A 20,020-nucleotide genomic window follows, 5' to 3' on the forward strand; every position below is an offset into this window, starting at 1 on the left:
AGCTTGCACACTTTTGCTTTTAATGTTGTTGAGTGTTCCCGTGTTTTCTTTCACTTCCTAAATGTATGCTGGCCTAGAGTTATTAAAGTTGGTAAGTGCTAATGTTTTAAATATTACAACTGTGATATAATAACAGTGACCTAAACCAAACAACGATTTACAAGCTGAAACTAAACACGGCCTTATCTCACAGGGGACTCCAAGGGTAGAGTTTTTCAATTAGGCAACTTTTATCACAGGTTGCTTGAGGTATTTAAAAGTTTTGTTTGTTTCCTGCTGTAATTTAGGCTTATGCAAGTACAAGGAACACTCATATTAAGAGAGGAAGGATATTTTTGGAGGCAGAAGAGGTATAAAGATCTAATACAGATGCAGTAGGAACATACAAATATACAGACCAAGTTCTCTGGCTCGTGGTGGGACAAAAGAAATGTGTTTGCAGGCAAAGTAAAGTTAAATAAAAAATGTTCCAAGTTTTTGGTTCATTGCTGGTTCATTGCTGTGGCCAGACCTGTGGTTGAAGAAGAGATAAGCTTTTTACTGTAAACTTGTTACTTTCTAATAGCTGAAGCAGACAGGTAGGTTTAGAGTTTGTCAGCATCTGAAGTAAAAAACATCATAAATCAGAGAATGGTTGAGCCTGGAAAGCACCTTGGGAGACCACCTAGTCCACTGCCCCTGCTCAAGCAGGGCCATCTACTGCCCTTTGCTCAGGGCAGTGTCCTGTTGTTTTTTGCATATCTCAAGGCCGGAGGCTCCGCAACTTTTGGGGGAAACTTGTTCCAAGTTTTTAACCACTCTCGTTAACCAAAATCTAATTTAATGGAATTTCCGTTATTATATTTTGTGTCCTTTGTCTCTTGCCCTGTCTTTGGGCACCTGTCTGTGGGCACCACTGAGTAGAGTCTGGATCCATCCTCTTTACTGCCTCCTGTGAGGTATTTATACACATTGATAAGATCCCCCCGAATCTTCTCTTCTCCAGTCTGAATAGTCCCAGCTCTCTCAGCCTCTCCCAATATTACAGATACTCCAAAACCTACATGACCTTTGTGGTTGTTGGCTGGACTTGTTCTTCTTTGCCCTCTCTCTTTTAATGGGGAGCCCAGAAGTGAACCTAGCACTCCAGCTGTGTCTCACCAATTTTGAGTAGAAGAATCATGTTCTTGAACTGCTGGCAACAGTTTTTCATATAGCCCAGGATGCTGTTGGCTTTTTTTTTTTTTTTTTTTGACAAGGACACATTAGTGGCTCATGTTCAAATCATTGTCCATCAGTAAATGGAAAAACACTACCACTCGCTGTTCCTGCCAAGCTGTTTTACTACCACTTGGCCCCCAGTTTATACTGCTGTGTGGGGTTATTCCTCCCTTGTGGCAGGACTTGTCATTTCCCTTGGTTGAATGTCAAGAAGTTCCGTTCTGCCCCTTTTTCCAGCCTGCCCAGGTCTCTGAATAGCAGCACACCCATCTGGTCTATCAACCATTCATCCCAGTTTTGTATCATCTGCAGCCTTGCTGAGGGTGCAATCCGTCCCATCACCCAGATCATTAATGAATAATGTACCGCTAAACAGTACTGGTCCCTGCCTTGACCCCTGGGATACCACACTAGGGACTGGCCTCCAGTCGGGCTTTGTACTGCTAATCATAACACTTTGAGCCTGGCAGTTCAGCCAGTTTTCAATCTGGCTTAGCTAGATTCAACTCTAGGGGGGCTTTGGCTTTCCTAACCCCATCCTGACATACTTGCACAATATATTTATATCCCTTCTGGGTCACCTGTCCCTGTTTCCACCTCTTGTGCACTTCCTTTTTAAGTCTGAGTTTTTAGTTAGGAGCTCCTTTTTCATTCCAGCCCTCTCTGCTTCTCCTTCTGAGGTGCAGCTGGGGGGGGTTTGGGCTCTGGTACCTGCAGGGTTTTGTTAAAGTTCCAGTCCTCCTGTTTGCCAGCCCTGATGCTGCGCAGTCTGCTGACCCCATCCTGAAGCTCCCTTACTTGGCATGGGCCCTCCCCAGGCTCATTTGCCCTGGTCCAGCCTTGGTGAGAGGCTCCAGGCACCACTGCAGTCCCCAGACACAGAACTGCATCTGCCCTTGGGAGCTCTCGCTGGGCTGGGGTCTCTGATGTGATGGTGACAGACAGCCCTAGAGGGCCGGGGACCATGCCCTGCCATGCATCACCACCACTGCCTACCACTCAAACACCACCTCCAGCAGAGTTTCTGGCCCACTTCTGCACTAAACCCAGGAGTTGTATGCCTCCTTGCACCTGCTGGCAAGGTGCTTGGCCCTTACCATCAAGGAGCCAGCTGGAAACAAAAACCTCAAAGCTCCCTTTGAGTAGGAACTGCTGACAGAGCTGGTCAGAGGCTGCTATATCTTGCTAGCAGGCAACGTCGGCTGCAGAAACACTTCCCCAGCAGCAGCAGCAGCAGCCACACTAAGGCCCCCAAACAGCTCCCAGAAGAAGTTCCTAGAAGATCTTGAAGCAAAGCCCAGAAACTGCTGTGCAAACTGCTGTGTTGGCTGCCTCTGCTAGCTGTGCTCTCCTCTGGGCTTCTGCAGCGCTCAGGGTTTTAGACTGTGCTTCAACGCAGAATTTCAACGCAGGGATTTCTTGTAGATGCAGATTCAGTATGAAGGATGAAACTGGATTCAGGTTAGTAACAAGTAAGTGGAAATTGCACTGTTGCAAGGGAGTTGAGTAGAATCATTTAGGGTGAGAGAAACTTTGCAGAAGGAACTTTAAATGCCAACATGAACTGGATAAAAGCAAAACACTGAAGTGTGCAAAGACTTCTTAAAGATTTGGTAAATCCTGATAACTAAGATACATATGGGCTTGAATTTTTACTGCCTCCAAAATAAGAAATGGCCACTGGCTGAGAAAGCGTTTTAGAGAATTTCTATTTTGGTCTGTTAAGATGATATTAAAACTTGATGATGTTAAAGTACTAAAATTCTTGGATTTTGCTCCATGTTCATAAAGCCTTGTTCAATCAATAAAGCTTATAAAAACATCTCTATTGAAATCAAGAGACTTTGGAACAAGCCCTGCGTGTTCAAGTTGTTAATATCAAACACATTTCTATTCACAATGCCTTCCTGCATCCTCACAAATGTTACTGGAAAAGAATTATGTAAACACAAAAAGGATCTGGTGGACTTTTAAAATTCTAAAAATCTAGAGAATAAACCATACCCACTAACATAGACAGAATTAGTACCCCTGTAGTGATTTTGATGCTGTTTTTTATGTACAACAAACAAACTTCTCTAGACTAAAATATATATGTTTTATGTTTAACACAGAAAACAGTTTCCAGTTTGTCTACTAGGTTAAATGGCTCTCTGTTATCAAACTATTTATATTCAGAGAGGAAAGTATTATAATCAAGCCATAGCCTGAGAAATACACTTCCCAGAGCTTGAGTCACAGGTGTAGTCCTTTTTTGAGCCCTTTCCAGTTAGTCAGCGTCCTTTTCAATATGTTGACATCAGAGTTAGTTGCAATACTCAAGTAATGCCCTATTTATAATTTTCTTACTGCCTCTAAATGCCACATTAGTTTTTTTCAGAATTGCACTGGCGACTTTGTTCAGTTTTATATATTTTTAAAACCACCTTAATGCCCTAGACCACGTAAAGAATTTGTCCTTTAGCTGCAATGGAAGATTTGGAAATAGTCTTTCTAACTACAGAAAATGCATGCAAAAAATGAGTATCAAAGCTACGTGAAATATTAGTGATCTTATTTTAAAAGTATTTGTGAAATATCCTAAGATGATACAAGGCTCATACACTTGTATATGTGCATATATATTTGTTAATATATGTAATTTTGTTACTACACATTTTTGAAATGGTACTATATTTTGCCAGTTACAATGGCTTTACATAAAATTTTAAGCTTAGGATTCTGCCTGCTTTTGTGCACTTTTCAATTAGACCTAGCTCCTATAAATCATCCTGAACTGGGCAAAACCATGTAAAAGAAGGCAAGTTTTATAGTGGTAAGGTATTTTTTTCTAGGGTTTTTAAGCTAGGTATCTTCATATACTGAAACTGATTGAATCATAAAACTAGAATAAAGAGACACATTTGAAATTTTTTTACAATCTGCATGACCAATCAGTAACATAACATAACATTATTTGAAAACTTTTTCTTGACTTTGCTATATTTATTGGACAGAAAAATCAAAATCCAACTCATACATATAAATGAAAACACACAATTTTACATGGTTACACATTCAAACTTACACATCATTGTCTGTTGACTGGAATGTTTTATAACCACATTTTACTATGTATGTGCCAGAGAAAAACGTTAATACCTTTTTAAAGCACCATAGACATCAAAAAGGTGCCTATAAGCATTACGACATTTTGCAATGATAGAGTAGATGTTCTTCCAGAATTCATCTTTGCAAGCAGCTTCAAGCAGAGGCTTCAGGTAGAACAGAGAGATATATTCAGATTTGCTCTTGTTGCCTCTGCGTGGTCATGCTAACTTTCAAGCTGGGCAATGGTAAGTGTATGAAGAACTGAGGTAAAGAGTACACTCTTTGTAGTTTCTCTCTTCACTTTGAGGCTGTGATTTAGTGATGACCTTAAACCAGTCTAAGCTGCCATGGCTGCCAAAAAGTGACATTCAGGAATGTATTTGAAAGTGGGTGAAGGAGGAGGGTGCACTGCTCCTTCCATTGGCAGCATGATTTCATGTGTTCTTAAACCAACAGTGAAACCATCCACTGGGGGTGCATAGGAAAGGTTGTGGGAGTCCAGTGTTTAAAATCCCATCACAGAACTGATTGCTGTTAATGCAGACACAACGTCATCTTCAGAACAGGAATGTTTTGTGTAGGTGTTGTAATTTCCATCTCCCCTCTTGCAATTCAAAACTATTAGAGATTATTAGATTGATTCCAGATGATCAGGAGATAGAACTGATTTACAGCTCTGTTCCACAGTATACTGAGTGGAAAAGAGTTACATCAGGTTCATTCAAAGTTGTACTCCATTTTTATTCATCCTTGTAAATGTCCACTTGTTTTACTTTCAATATGTTGAACAATATATTTGCTCAATATATTGTTAATATAATTGACTAGATATTTCTGATATGAAATAGTTTCTGGGAAAGAATACTGGTTAGTCCATAATACATTTTGTATTACTCTTCTCTTGAAGTACTCTTGAAGTAGTTCTCAGAAGGGAAACCATCACTTAAGTCATTTGTCCAATCTGGCTATAAATCAGTGAGGACTGCACTGCAGAAAATATTCCTTTATTGGCAGGCACTTGGATGGGATGACCTAATTGCTTTTTCCATCTCCAGTATGGAGGTGTCTAAGATTTATTGCAATCTTAATATAAATTCAAGGCTATGGATATGTTTTTTATAACTTATTGTCAGGTCAATGACAAAAAAAAGGCCAACATCAGCACAAGATAGCTTTATTAAGTCAGGATATTAAAATATGTCAGTCCAAGTTTATGGTAAAATTTAAGTAGGAAGCATTTGAAAATGAAATATTTTCTCATCTCTGTTCTTTTCTCATATATTAAACTAATTAATTCTATTACAGAGGAACAATGTTTTTCCTATCAATTCAAAAGATGTCTTAAAAAGAAAATTTTAATTTCAGGATGATGTTAAAACAACGTCATTGCTAATCTTTCTGGATCATATTGCAGATAACCACACTCCCATTGTGACAAATGATTAAGAGTAGGAGACAGAAAGAGTACAGGCCAGAATAAGAATATATGGGTAGACTTGTTCAAAGGTGTAGTCTGACTGCTCCTGTTTGTGGTGGTTTTACTCAGGTGGACAGCTGAACTTCATTACACTGCTCTCTCACTCTACCTCCTCAAAGGGAAATGGGGAGAAAATACAATGGAAAGGGCTCAAGGGTTGAGATAACGACAGGGAGATCACTCAGCAATTATCAAGACAGGCAAAACAGACTCAGCACAGGGAGATTAGTATAATTTATTACTTATTACTAACAGGCTAGATCAGTGAGAAATAAATGAAGCAAAAAACCAAGCAAACAACAAAAAAAAACACAACAAATTAAAACCACTTTCCTCCCATCCACCCTCTTCTATATCCTCCCCCTGAGCGGCACAGGGCTGCAGCGCGGAGATCTGCTCCATGTGGGACCCATGGGCTGCAGGGGGACAGCCTGCTCCACCAGGGGCCTCTCCACAGGCCGCAGGGGAACTGCTGCTCCGTGCCTGGAGCACCTCCTGCCTGGAGCACCTCCTGCCCTCCTCCTGCACTGACCTTGGGGTCTGTAGGGCTGGTTCTCACTCCGCTCTCCCAGCTGCTGTTGCCCAGCATTTTTTTTCTTTCTTTTTTTTTTTTTCCTCTTGCTTAATTCTGTTCTCACAGAGGGGCAAACAACATCACTTTTTGGGTTGGCTTCGGCCAGCGGTGGGTCCCATTGGAGCTGGCTGAAACTGGCCCTTATCTGACATGGGGCAGGAGGTTCTGGATTCTTCTCACAGAGGCCACCTCTGCAGCCCCCTACTACCAAAACCTTGCCATGTAAACCCAATACACTAATTTAATAGTTCCCTCATCCCAAGGTTTTTAAACCTCAGTAATAACTCCTTTTTCAACCTGAAAACTCCCAACTTTCACTCAAATGGCTCTATGCCTACCTTTCACCTAAACCTCCCTGGAATCCATAAACAAGTCAGGCACAAATTTAATTTCCTGAAGGACTTTTCTGATATTGTGAGGCAAAGTAAACCACATTCTTAGGTAGACAGTACATCACTGTTAAAAAGCATGAACAAAAGTGAGGGAAGCATATACATAGACACATACAGCCCTGAGAAGACTTTCAGAAATGCTGGTGCTAGAATAACAGGAAATATTACAGAAAGATGCTTAAAGGACAGCTCAGAAACAATAAAAGAACAATAAAGGTGTGAGAGTAACCCCAGATAGGGCAAGGAGGGTCATTCCATAGGAGTGAGAAGGAAGACTGGGTGGGACCATGGAGTAAATTATACCAGACAATGGAGGAAAAAAAAAAAGTCTGTAATCCAGACACTAAAAATGGAAATTGCAATACCATCTATTCTCCAGATCCTGCTAAAGACATAGAAAGGGAAACTTAGCACTGGGGGAACATAGTTGCCACCTATGAACCCAGCTGTAGTTTTTCAGGACTAATTGGTGGGAGAAGACACAGTCTGCAGGCACAAACGAGTGTCTGCTGTGTCCTCGACTCAACCTCGCTCCTACTGTACGTGCAAGCTGTGCATCTAGTATGAGTCAGTACTGATGTGGCCCTTCTGGAATCCAGATCTTTTCAGTGGGTGATAGATCAGACCACTGAAATTATCCAGGCTACTGTCTACAGGACCAGTTTCCTGAGGCTGTAACTTGTCACCCTTCTGACTTAATCACATTCCCTATTGTCTCTGCCACGCAACAGGGAAATATATTTAACTGCCATTTTGCTGTACCCTTCTCAAGGATGAGATCTCAGAAGTGCATTCTCATTTGAATTCGCCAGCAAATGCACAGTTACAGAATGAATGTAATGGCCATGGTGCTTATTTGTGCTCATATTCTGCAGCTGCTGTGAAGAGCTTTCTCAGGCTTTGCCTCTGGTTGACAGTTTGGACAGTCCTTCTGAGCTTCCTTTAGCCATGCCTGTCAGATAGCCCTTCTGAGCCTCTTTTGATATCTGCTGTTCAAAATACAAATAATCTCCAGCCAAGTCACTGAAGCCACCCCAAACTACTGACATCTCTTCATATTCTAACTCTCATTGGAGTACTTTGTGACTTTCTGTCTCTCTCTTTTTTTTTTTTTAAATACAAAGTTGATAATTTGTCTTTGTCTTGTTTGATTTGCCACCTGCAACAGTCCAGGCAGTCATTGCAATAAGTGACATTGCAAGCATGCCCACAGATTCAGGGTCACTGACTAGAGCTGCCTGAAGGAAGAGAATTCAGTATCCCTTCTCCAAAACAACCTCTGAAGGCAGAGTGTATGTGGATAACAACAGCAGGCAGACTTGGTAGTGTATGCAGTGTGTCCATGGAGTTTAGGGAGCTTACTAGTGCCTAAAACTTCCTTTATTTCTTGGGAGGGAATGGCTGATTGCTTCAAGCATCAAGATCCTCCAAGCACTCTTCAGAGAAGGACTGTTTTCAGAGCTATGCATTGACTAGAGGCACTTGCTTCTACTGAGACAATGAATTTCTGTCTGCCAGATAGCAGACAACTGTGAATAATACCATGGAATATCACATCCTTGGGATGAGTTGGCACAGATGTAATGTCAACATGGTTGGCAAAAAAAGAATTTGGGACTAGGAGGAGACTGTTTGCAGGAATGATCTGGGAAGAAGGGTGGAATTGGATGGATAGAATCATTGTCCCCAGGCAAATGGGGAGAACAGTGGACTTGAGATGTCTGGCAATTCAAATGGCTAGTGTCAGAGAGAGATGGGAGCATGAAAGGCAAAAAAATACAATTTCATTCTGTGACTTGCATTTGTAATTATTGATGTATACAGTGGTGAAAGGAACGTGGTGAAGTGTGATCTCTATAAAGGCAATGATGAAGAAAAATAATCTCTGTCCCAAACTATTGTATTTGTAGGTTAAAACATAATTATTTGTAATATATACCTTATATTACTAACTTTCAGATAAATATATTTAGTTAAAGGCCAAATTCATATCTCAGTGAAGTCAATGGCAAAATCGTAGGTCAAATCAGTCCAAAGACACTACAAATAGAGTATAAAACACTGCTAAAGGAAAAAAAATCTCATTTTGGCTTTATATAAATAGCCAAAAATAAGTAGATTAAATATAGGAAAAGTGTTTTTCCCACCTTCATCCCTGCACTTTCCACCATTATTCAAATGCCTACATCCCTTACAGACTTCAGAATTGGCTGCCCATTTGTGAATGCCTCATTAGCTATTCATCACAGTCACAAGTGTTGGCCAAATGTTTTTCTTGGACTACCAATGTGCAACAGTCTTTTTTAATACAGTTGTTGCTTCCATTATGTTATTTCCTCACTGTTGGCTGCTGTTCCCTGATTCAGACTTTTTACTTTTGATAATTTGTTTCGGGTCACAGTGTTCATTGGCTTTGCTTTTCCAGAAGACCAAGTATTAGGGAGGTAAATAGATACGATCACTGTCATGGAAAATGGAAGAGACATTTTCATATTTGGAAGAATGCAACTGCAGAGGAAAACATCCTACAGATTCATAGCACAGGAAGTCAGGAGATACCAGTATGAGCAGTTTGTTTCAGCTGACACAGCCTATATATAGGTTTCTGGTATGTTTTATAAAGAAGCATCAGAACTCAACATTGTCCATGAAAATGAAGACAGTACTTGATGTTTCAATGCTTATTTTAATAACAGAAGTATCTTGGAAACTTCTGCCTAAGAACACACCTATAATGTAGTGGTTGTGGTTCCTCTAGACAAACAAATTTACTGGAGAAATGAAAGAGTGGTTGTTAGACCTAAGATCACTCACTAGTTAGGTGAGTTCTGACAGGTTTTTGACTTGTTTACAGGAGGAAGGGAATTGCTAAATTTGTGTATTTTCTAAAGCCACTTTCTTAGTTTTTCACAATAATAAAGGAAGAACATCAGCTCCACACCAAAAAGTTTAGTCATGGTTCACAGCTGATTGTTCCAACCAAAGCAATTGTTTTTACGTGTATGTTATGTGTTACAGTGGTGGTAGGATCTCCACTTTTAAGGTAATGGTTGAAATATAAGCCTGTGCGCATACATTATCTGACTTTTGATGCCTTGGCAGACTTGCTATTTTCATCTTTCAGACCAAGAAAAATCTTTTTCTTGTGTATAATTTCCTGCTAAGGCTGGGAGAAGCTTGTTTCTCTATGAAGCTATGGCAGAACCTGGGAAGTTGTTTCTGGTGGAAGCTGGTGGGCTGCAGAGCTGGAGACACTCACTCCAGCTGCACTCTCATATCTTGCCTCTTTTCTATGAGTTTGGCAGGGACCGTTTTGCTTTCAGGTTGAAGTATTTAGCTTCTCTATGTCTGCACTTGCATAATGACAGTGACGGAAAGTCTCTGGAGTCTCCACAGGCTTAGTCTTGGATTTAAAGCTTCCACATCTTCCCTACCTCACTCCATATCCCAAGGATGAAAGTGACCATGCAGATCATTTCATTAGAGGAAAAGTTTGTGTTTTCTCTGTCTGCTGCACTTGGGGTATAGCTGGCAGTAGTGCCAACTCTAACACGGTAATTAAATCTTTAGTCTTTTATACTGTACTATGCCTAGCAGGAAAAGTGTGTTTTCTTACAGTTTCCTCCCACGCAAATTTTTTTTTTCTCTCATCTGATAATTTTGCTTTAACTCCTGAGGAAGACAAACGTACGTTGAGTTAAGTGAAAGGTAACTTGCCAATATCCCATAGCGAGATCTTGAGTTGTGATGTATTAGACATTCCCCATGCACTGCAGCAATTTTCAACTGGGATTAGAGGATACTTGTGAAACCAGGAGATGGTACAGGCTAACCTGAGGTAAGCATGTTTAAAAAGAGGCTAAGTATAGTACGTGAATTAGATTTACATCTGATACCACAGGCAGTTAAATGATAAAAAGCCTTAAAGGTCAGATTCTTATATGAAATACATTACATATTCATGTAATATATGCATAACACAGTACTAGGGGAAAGAGTCCTGTAACTCTAGAGTTCCAAGTACTGCCTGTCTTTTTTCACACATAATGGGCCTACCAGCTTCCAGACTTTCCATGTAGAACACATGATGCCCCTGTGACATAAAATGAATTTGAAACCTTGCCATGCATATGCACCTTGATCGTGTATTCTTTGTATCCTATGGCCAGAGAACTGTCATAAATCAGAGAAAAACCTGTAGCCCCTTAGGACAGCAGTTCTGGACAACCTGGCTAAACATTGCAACAAGTTGAAATAAAATACTTGGAATGTACTCAGTTAATTCTGGCAGATAGATGAAAATATTTTGGGATTTGACTTGAGATTTATGAGTAGATTTGCAATGATTGCAGCCTTAACAGGCTTCTTAATGTAATTAGCTCTACAACTATATACATTTGGGTATCATCAGTCTTGGCCTTGTGAATCTGAGGGCATGAAAAGACAAACAGAGGTGGTAAGAATCAGCTGAGGGGCTTGCTTCCTAACTTGCAAATATAAAATCTTTTAGGTCAGAAAAATGAGGGGCAGAGGAAAGACTAAGCTGTTATCCAGAGAGGACATACAAGGCTCTCTGATATGAGGTAGGTTTTTTTGTAGTTGTTGTTGGATGAACATAATGTTATTCTGAGCTGTTACACCCTAGTAGCTGTGACAGCCATTGACTGGGCTCACTGAAGGCACAAACAACCCATCTGGATATCTTAGTTAAATATTCAATGCAGCTGACATTTCATTCAGACGAAATTAAACTGTCAGCTAAACGACTTATTTGGACCAGCGGGTAAAGGTTATACTGGAATTTTACAATTTATGAGACAGCAAGTCAATAAGGTGAATCAGAAAATACCCTGAGCTTTGATTGGTTATTGGACAAATATCATTGCTGTTAGATAAATGGGCAAATTTATTTGGAAAAAATATTTAAAGCTTCTCTGTTTCTGTGGCAGCTATCTGAAGGTTAACCCACTAAAGTGGAAATGCCTTAAGATGGGCAGACGCAGAGGTCTTGACAAGAAGTATATATGTTACGGCCTCTGATGGGCTTTTATGGAGGAAACTGATTAAATTTGTCTGAGCTCTTTTGAGGAGGGATCGTTGTGAAGAGAACTCTGTCCTAATACAGAGGTTGCTTTCAGAGATGAGCCTTTGTGAGATCTCAGCTGTGGTGTGAATAAAGCTGAACTCACATACTGATTTCATGTTAAAGTACCATGATTTTTTTTATATCTGCTTCCAGTAGTAAGAATGACTTCTTTTGCATTTAGCAAAATGCCAAAACCATTTATTTAATTTTATGCATTCTGTTGTGCCCTAAACTGTTGCAAATACCATCACGTGAAGTAAAGGAGTAATTACATCAATTACAGCTGAGGAAGAGAAATACAGTAGATGAATCTTGGTCTGTGGGATGTGAAAATAGCACTGCTTTTCTCAGTGTAATTTAGGATGCTGATTTAATTAAGACTTCCTTTATTGGCGACAGACAGAGAGACAGACAACTTTTAAAGTGTGAGGCATCCAATTCTAACACCCTAAAACAACTCTTTGCAACTTTTTTTTTTTTTTTTTTGGCGGGGGCGGATTTCAAGACTGATAGGAGTTTACCTTCAACTTTTTTTTCTTTAAGCTAAATAACTTAATTTCTTTCAAGTTTTCCTCATAGCATATATTTTCTTAAGTCTGTCCAACTTGCCTATGGTCAGAGATGAAAAATAGGCACAATATTTCAGCTGAGGACTTCTGAGTAGAACAGAAGATTTACTTCAAATCTCTTACCATTGACTCCTGCTCAAGAATCTCATAACTTTGTTTTCCTTTTTTTTTTGCAGCAGGATGACAACATTAGGTTATGTTTAGATTGTGCCTGTTTAGACTGCTGTTAAGCCAGTTGTTCCCCCCCCAGGTTGCTTATTGCCACAGAAATGTTGAAACTTGCACTTGTTTTTATTAAATTGCATCTAACTTTTTACAGAACCCTTCTCCAATGTGTCAGAATTTTGAGTTCTAACCCTATCATTCAAAGCTCTTTTAGCTGCTGATGTTCTTATTTACATCTTGACCTGTCATTAAGATGAAGATATTGACCAGTATTTGAACCACACCATAATTCCACTGAATACATGCTCTCACTTTGATACTTCATGTTTCAGATCTTCAGTCTGAATACCATTTTCAAATAAGTTTTGCAATAGCCTATAATGGTATAACCTAGGCCACACTCCCCTATTTCGCTTCCAAGACTATTCCCCTATCTCACTTCAGGAAGGCAATGTCAAAAGTCTTATGAAAGCTGAGATATATGTATTGCATTCTCCTATCCCCAGCGTCACTTAGAGAAATGTATTGGTTGATTGAAATATAACACCCCCATGTTATTCATATAAGTAATATATGAATGTAATCTGCTAAAATGACAGACAGTGATTAATGCTACTTAAAATGGCCTCTGCGTGACTTTTTTTGATCCTGCTAGCATAGTGCTCTTCATCCGATTCTGTGTAAATATGGCTGTGAATTTTGCTTCTGGAAAGAGCTTTCCTGTCCATACTATTTTTGGCTACTCATTTCTCATGAGTTCTTTTTACGAACAAGAAGCATAGAGAAGTATTCCCTGTATGGAGGAAATGGTTACCTCACAGTCACTCCTCTTTTTTTTTTTTGACATTCCCAAATCAATTGGACTTTGTGAGCTACTTAAAAAAATAATCTCTCTCTTTTTCTTTTCCTACATTCAAAAGAACAATGCAAATCACTAAACAATTAGACCACCGGGTTAGCCCCTGCAGGCCCTTATTTTTAAAGGTCTTGTTTTTATATCAGTGAAATGCAAAGATGTATTGCACTTGGCACATGCAGAGACAATGGAAAAAACATTTCCTTAAGAATAACTTTCCTGTACTTCAGTACAATTGTCCTCTCAGCTGATTGAAGGGCAATGCAGTGACAATTTAGGAAAATAAAGAAATAAATGCTCAACAATAATGATTGCTGAAATATCCCTGCAAAAAAACAAGAGTTCATACAAATTAACTTGAAAAGGAAAATGCTGATGTTCACACTGTATTTGACATTTATGAACTATACACAATTTGTTGCAAAAACTTGGTTGCCACAAGATTTTAGTTTTGTTTGGAAAGTGTTTTGGGATACCTTATATGAACATTTCTGAACAAAATTAAGCTGTTCTGAAGCACAATGGAATTGCACATTTATTTTGTGCTTTTAAAACAGATAACAATCAAACGAACCCTGGTAATAAAACAGAACTCTGAAAAACAATTCTTGTAACATCTGCAATATCTGATTAAAACATTGTGGATGCTTGTGGTACGTCTTCTAGAAGAAGCACAGAATATTCATCCATATATGAAAAACACAATGTTGACCAAATTTATCATGCAAAACTTTTTCATCTGTTTCCCGGGACTGTTCTAATAGTATAGCAAATGGTAGCTCTGTACAGGCTCTGTAGAAAAGGAACTTTCCCTTAGTGCTGTAAGACATTGAAGGCATGTTGCCACAGTAAGGGGAAAGAGTATATATTTGCAAGTCTGCTGTGAGGTATTAAATGTGCTCTGAATTATTACAAATATATTAGGGATCCTGAAATTCCATCAACAGAAAAGAGAATCTCCTTCTGAAACAATCTCTCCAGTGTTAGTTTTTTTTTGTATATTATATATATGTACATATTTATCCATATGGAAGAATAAATATTAGAAAAATATATATGAAAAATAATGTGCCTGATGTGAGACAGAGAAAGAAACATTTTCTTTGGTTGTATCTTAGATTAAGGTTGCTTGTCCTCTTTTTTTTTTTTTTAAGCACAGTCCTTTCCTCTGTGATAATTTGTCTGTCTAAATTCCTTCTCCATCACATCATATATGGACACTTCTTTGTTAGGAAAGTTGCCTGCAAAGGCTAGTGTAGACTAATTGCAATTTCTTTGTTTCCTGAGAAAAAGCCAGCACTTCTATTAAAATGGTCTTGCTGTATAGGTTAACTATTCATGACATTCATGAAATATTGGCTAAACCTGTACTAGTAAGCTAGCACTAGCCAAGGACAGTTCTCTCCCACAGGGCTATTTGAAACTGTCTGGTCAAGTCCCTCCTCTTAAACCGTCTTACCCTACAGAACAGGTGGCTGTGCCCAGGTGTTTGCTGAGAAAGAACCCTGGCCCAAGCCAGCTCCCTGGCTGTGCCCAGCACTCATCTGGGCTGCGGGTTGTCTGGCCAAAACCTGCTGGGAGCCATGCAGGAGATTAAGTTCTTGTGTCTGGAAACATTCCCTGGCACTGCTCATTTCACTTGTATAAACGTAGCCACGATGTCTAACTTGAGCACATGCTAAGTAGGGCCATCAGGACAGCAAAAGTTACTTTTTAAAAATCAGATTCTTTTTTAAATTAATATTTAGAGGATAGTGATTTATAAACATACAAAATTGGGATTCAAACAGTTTATTTGCATACAAAATTAAAAGGTATAGATTACTATAAGTGCTGTACATACACAGCTGTTGTAACACAGTTGCTGCCTGTAGGATTAAAAATTTTGACTTGCAAAATGCCGTGAATTGTGATACCATAGTGCCTGTTCAAACTTGCACCCCTCCCTGGCCCCCGACAAAGCTGCTGACTGTAGTGGGGGGCAACTCACAGGGTTGGATTGGCTGGTGTGGTTGTAGTTTCTCTTCTTTGTCTTCTCTGTTGCTGGCCCAGGATCAATGTTAGCTCCGGGGTTGTCAGCCACTGCCCCAGTGATGCCAGAGTAGGGCTGGTCCCCAACTCCCCACAGCCTGGCCATGCCTGTCCACCCACCCCAGGGGCTTACATCCTGGCCTGGCCTCAGCCAGTCCCCGTCCCCAGAAAGGTGCCTGGTGCCAGGGCGGCCAGTGCTGTCCCTGTTCCTCTGGCTTCCCTGCTCCTTCCTGTTGGACTGTGTCATAGCAGTTCATCTCTATACTCCATATCCTGCTCAAGAACCATATATTCCAGCTAGAATCAGTAAAACATTTCTCTTCACAGGCAAGTACCAAAGCAAAGCTATCTGAAACATTTTGTTGAGTATTTTAAATATCTGGAATTCTAGGTAAGGATGCTCCATCTGCATTGCTGTAGGAATTAGGGAAAACAACCCCTAGATGCAACTTGCTGAGTGCCCCTTCTTGACTTAATGTGAATTTTTCAGCCAGTAAGATTTATTTAAGGTCTTTCCAAAGGCTTCAACCTCTCATCAAAAACACGTACTCCATCTAAATTTTGTTCCACTTACGTCACATGGTGGGACATGTGTATGCTTTTACACCAAAGGCGAGGAATGCCATTGTGATGACTTAAGAAATCCTATTTAACAAACACATATAACAAATCTTGGAAGAGAACACCTTGAACAGTTTAGTATTCAGAAGGAATGGCAATGCCAATTTTATCTGATGTTCCAGCTATATGTAAAATTACAGTTCTTCTATTGTGATTAAGCACATAGGAAAAATGAACAAGCCCCAGCTGGAATTTTAAAAACAGGAAGAATTTGCAGAGTTAATGCAGAATATGCATAAAGAGAAAGCATAATAACTCCCCAAATAGTATATGGAATTGTATTTCGAAACGATCATCAGCTGCTGTTTTATTTTTAATTGGCTCAAATACAGTCATAAGACAAGAAAATACAGCATGCAGTTATAAAATAAGGAAGTTTTATGGTCATTGATAAGCTCATTAGCATGTTAAGTAGTGCAATACATGTGTAAAATCAAATATAGTTTCTCAATTCCTAGTTCTCATAAAATTTAAACCTACTTAGGTTACTCAAAGTAATAACACAATAAACACTTTACATTTCCTAGGTAACACAATTTGGTTTACTGCACATTCCTGAGTTAATTAGCACAGGGCTCAATGTTATTTTCAGCTTATTTTCAAGACATTAATTTACCGTCAACAAACAGTAATTGTTACAGAGAAGTACTAATTATATTAAGAACATAACATTATTCTTGCTCCTTAAGGATTCTTAATTTTAATGTCTGCAGATTAACAATTGCTCATGGATTTCATACATTTTTATGAATAAGTCTTTATATATAAATATATAAATACTCCTCCATTTATATGGTATGAATTAAAGTGCAACAAACCACAGGCAAAGGGAATAGATGATGTGTTTGAAGTCAGAATACTTTAGCCCTGCTTGTGGTGAGTGAAGACAGGAAATACCATGAAAAATATTTTTAGAGGTAATAGATACCTATTCTTCTATATGTTACATTTTCAGTAACAGAGTTGGTAATCTTTCATAAATAAAACTAAGATTCAGTGATTTTCATAAGCTTGACTAGACATTCACAACCATCTTTGGAAACTTTGAGGATGGTAGAATTAGTTCAGGAGACATCAGACGATTGTATAGTCCAGGACTCTGCAAGGAGGGATTCTGAACAGATATACAGCAAACCTGCTAAACTTCTCTGTTTTTTTTTTTTTCTTTCTTTTTTCTAAAGCAGTCTAGCAGTCTACTTTATATTTTTACCAACTTGCTGGCTGAAGATTTTGTTTCATGCTCAACACCACATCTTTTTCTTTGGAAATTATACCAATTTATTCTGCACAGTTGTTGAATCTGAATAAGAACAGCTGAATTGCTGTGGAAAACAGCTGGTTACAGTCCTATTTATAGCAAGTTTAACGCACTGGAAAAAAGTGATCCTGTTTTCTTTCTGTCTTTTTAGAGTAATCAAACTTAATTTCTTCATTAATCTTGTTCTCTAAATCTCTAAGTGTTCTTGCTACTCTCATCTGGATTGTCCCAAATAGTCCACCTTTTTCTTCAAGGATTACTCTGGACAGGACCTAGCGGAGGCCTTCCTTCTTCTGCATACACTCAAATACTCACCTGTTGTGCCCTGAGTTGGATGCTCTGTTAATACAACCTAGGAAACACATGATTTTCTTTCTTTTATTTGAAAAGCTTCTGTGGGTTGACCTCAGCTTGCTGCCAGCTGCTCTCTCACTCCCCTTCCTCAGCAAGACAGAGGGAGTAAATATGATCATAGAACCATTTAGGTTGGAAAAGACCTCTAAGATCATCTGGTCCAACCTTTAACCTAGTACTGACAAGTCCACCATTAAGCCATGTCACTAAGCTCTACATCTATATGTGTTTTGAAGACCTCCAGGGATGGTGACTCAACCATTTCCATGGGCAGCCTGTTCCAATACTTCACAACCCTTTCAGTGAAGAAATCTTTCCTAATATCTAAACTAAACCTCCTCTGGCATGACTTGAGGCCATTTCCTCTTGTCTAATACCTTGGTGCTTGGGAGAAGAGCTTGATCCCCACATCGCTATAGCCTCCTTTAAGGTAATTGTAGAGTGTGATATGGTCTCCCCTGAGCCTCTTTTTCTCCAGGCTAAACAACCCCAGTTCCCTCAGCTACTCCTCATAAGACAACATAAAGATGGGGAGATCACTCACCAGTTACCATTACAGGCAAAAGAGACTTGACTTGGGGAAGATTAATTAATTGCCAATTAATAACAGATTAGGGTAGTGTGAAATAAAGTAAAAAACTCCTTCCCCCCTCTTGTTCCCAGGCAGGGTTGCTTCCTTCACGTTTTATCACTCCTCTCTCACAGCTGTCTCAGCATTTTTTACCCTTTCTGAAAAACACTTCCCAGAGGCACTGCCATCTTGGCTGCTAGGCCCAGCCATGCCCTGCAGTGGGGCAGTTGGAGCTGGCTGGAGCTGGCTGTGTCCTGCAAGGGACAGCCCTGGCCTCTCCTCACAGAAACCGCATTGCAGCACCCTCCCACCAACACCTGGACACATAAACCCAATACAACTTCATTATTACCGCTGCCTTGTTTCCTTTAGGAACCACTAAAACCTCTGGATCTTGCTCTACCAGTCTCTACCCCTTTTTTTCCCCTCTTCTTGTGGCTTGCAGTTAATTTTTCCTTCCTGCTTGTCTTGTATTGATCTTTGCAGATCATTGCTCCATTTCAGCATTATTTTGTATTCTAATGTGGTTGCAAATCTTCCTAGTCTACTGTCACACACTCACTTTATCATTATCATTTCTACTCCAAATCTAAGTTAAAAATTAAAATAATCATTGGATTGGGTGCCAACAAATTTTTGTCAAATCTTACAGGAAACGTTCTCCAATTTGATTACTACTTTTGAGAAAAATTTTCCATCATTCTATACCCATTTCTAGGTTATTCTAGATAGATCATATTTCCTTGGTCTTGTTATGAAAATTATATACTGGGCAGTGTCAAAAGTCTTATTAAAGTTGAAATGTACTGCTTTCCCCTATGCACCTAGTCATCTACGCTGCCAAAGAAGATTACACTAATTTAGCAAGACATCTTCTGGAGTAATTAATTTTGACTACTTTTTATTCCTCCTTTATTTCTGAGGAAGTTACAATTTTATATTTATTTATATTTATTTATTTTTAATTCCAGATTCTTTCTGAAGGTAGGCTGTAATTACTCTGGCTATTGCTTTTTTAATTCTTCAAACAGTTGGAAACTTTAACATTCTCTCACAGTTCTCAGGAATCTTCACTTTCCTTGGTGACTTCATAGCACAATAAAAATATTGATGGCAATATAGGGCAAATTGAAAAGATAGGATACTAAGAATAAATTAGCTTTGTGAATCTCTAATGAAAAGTAGTGAAACATTAGCATCTCTACAAATTGGAACTACCAGGTGGATTATCACTTCAAAATAACTTGCACATCCAGGAAACAACTTGAAAGAAATACTAAAAAATGACAGAAGAATCCCAACAGAAGTGCAAAGAAATTGGCCCTTCTAGCCTAGGACATCTGTGCAACAAGGCTTGCTTATGCTGTCTCACATACTGAAGAAAAGGGAATAGGAGACAGCATTGTACTCTTTATGTATTAGTATGCACATTTTCATTGCTTACTGATGGCATCCTATGCTAATATAGATTAAAATCTCTCAGATAAGGCAAAATTTGCTATGAATACCCTCAATGATGACGTCTTGTTGCACAGATTATAATTTCTCAATAATCTGCACTTTCAGGCCTGCCAGATACAATGACAAATTCAAGACTGTAGTTTAAAGTAAAGACGTGTAGTTGTTTTGTTTGCGTTTGTAATCTCCAGCTTCATGGCCTTTTTGTGCCTTCTCTAACTGGACGACGGCACACTTGATTTCCCTTTAATGTTGTACAGCTGAAAATGAGGTGGTGGTGAAATATTTGCTTAATTTCTCTCATTTTTGATTAGTTCA

Source organism: Cygnus atratus, chromosome 3 (assembly GCF_013377495.2).
Source record: "Cygnus atratus isolate AKBS03 ecotype Queensland, Australia chromosome 3, CAtr_DNAZoo_HiC_assembly, whole genome shotgun sequence".
NCBI classification, from domain to species: domain Eukaryota; kingdom Metazoa; phylum Chordata; class Aves; order Anseriformes; family Anatidae; genus Cygnus; species Cygnus atratus.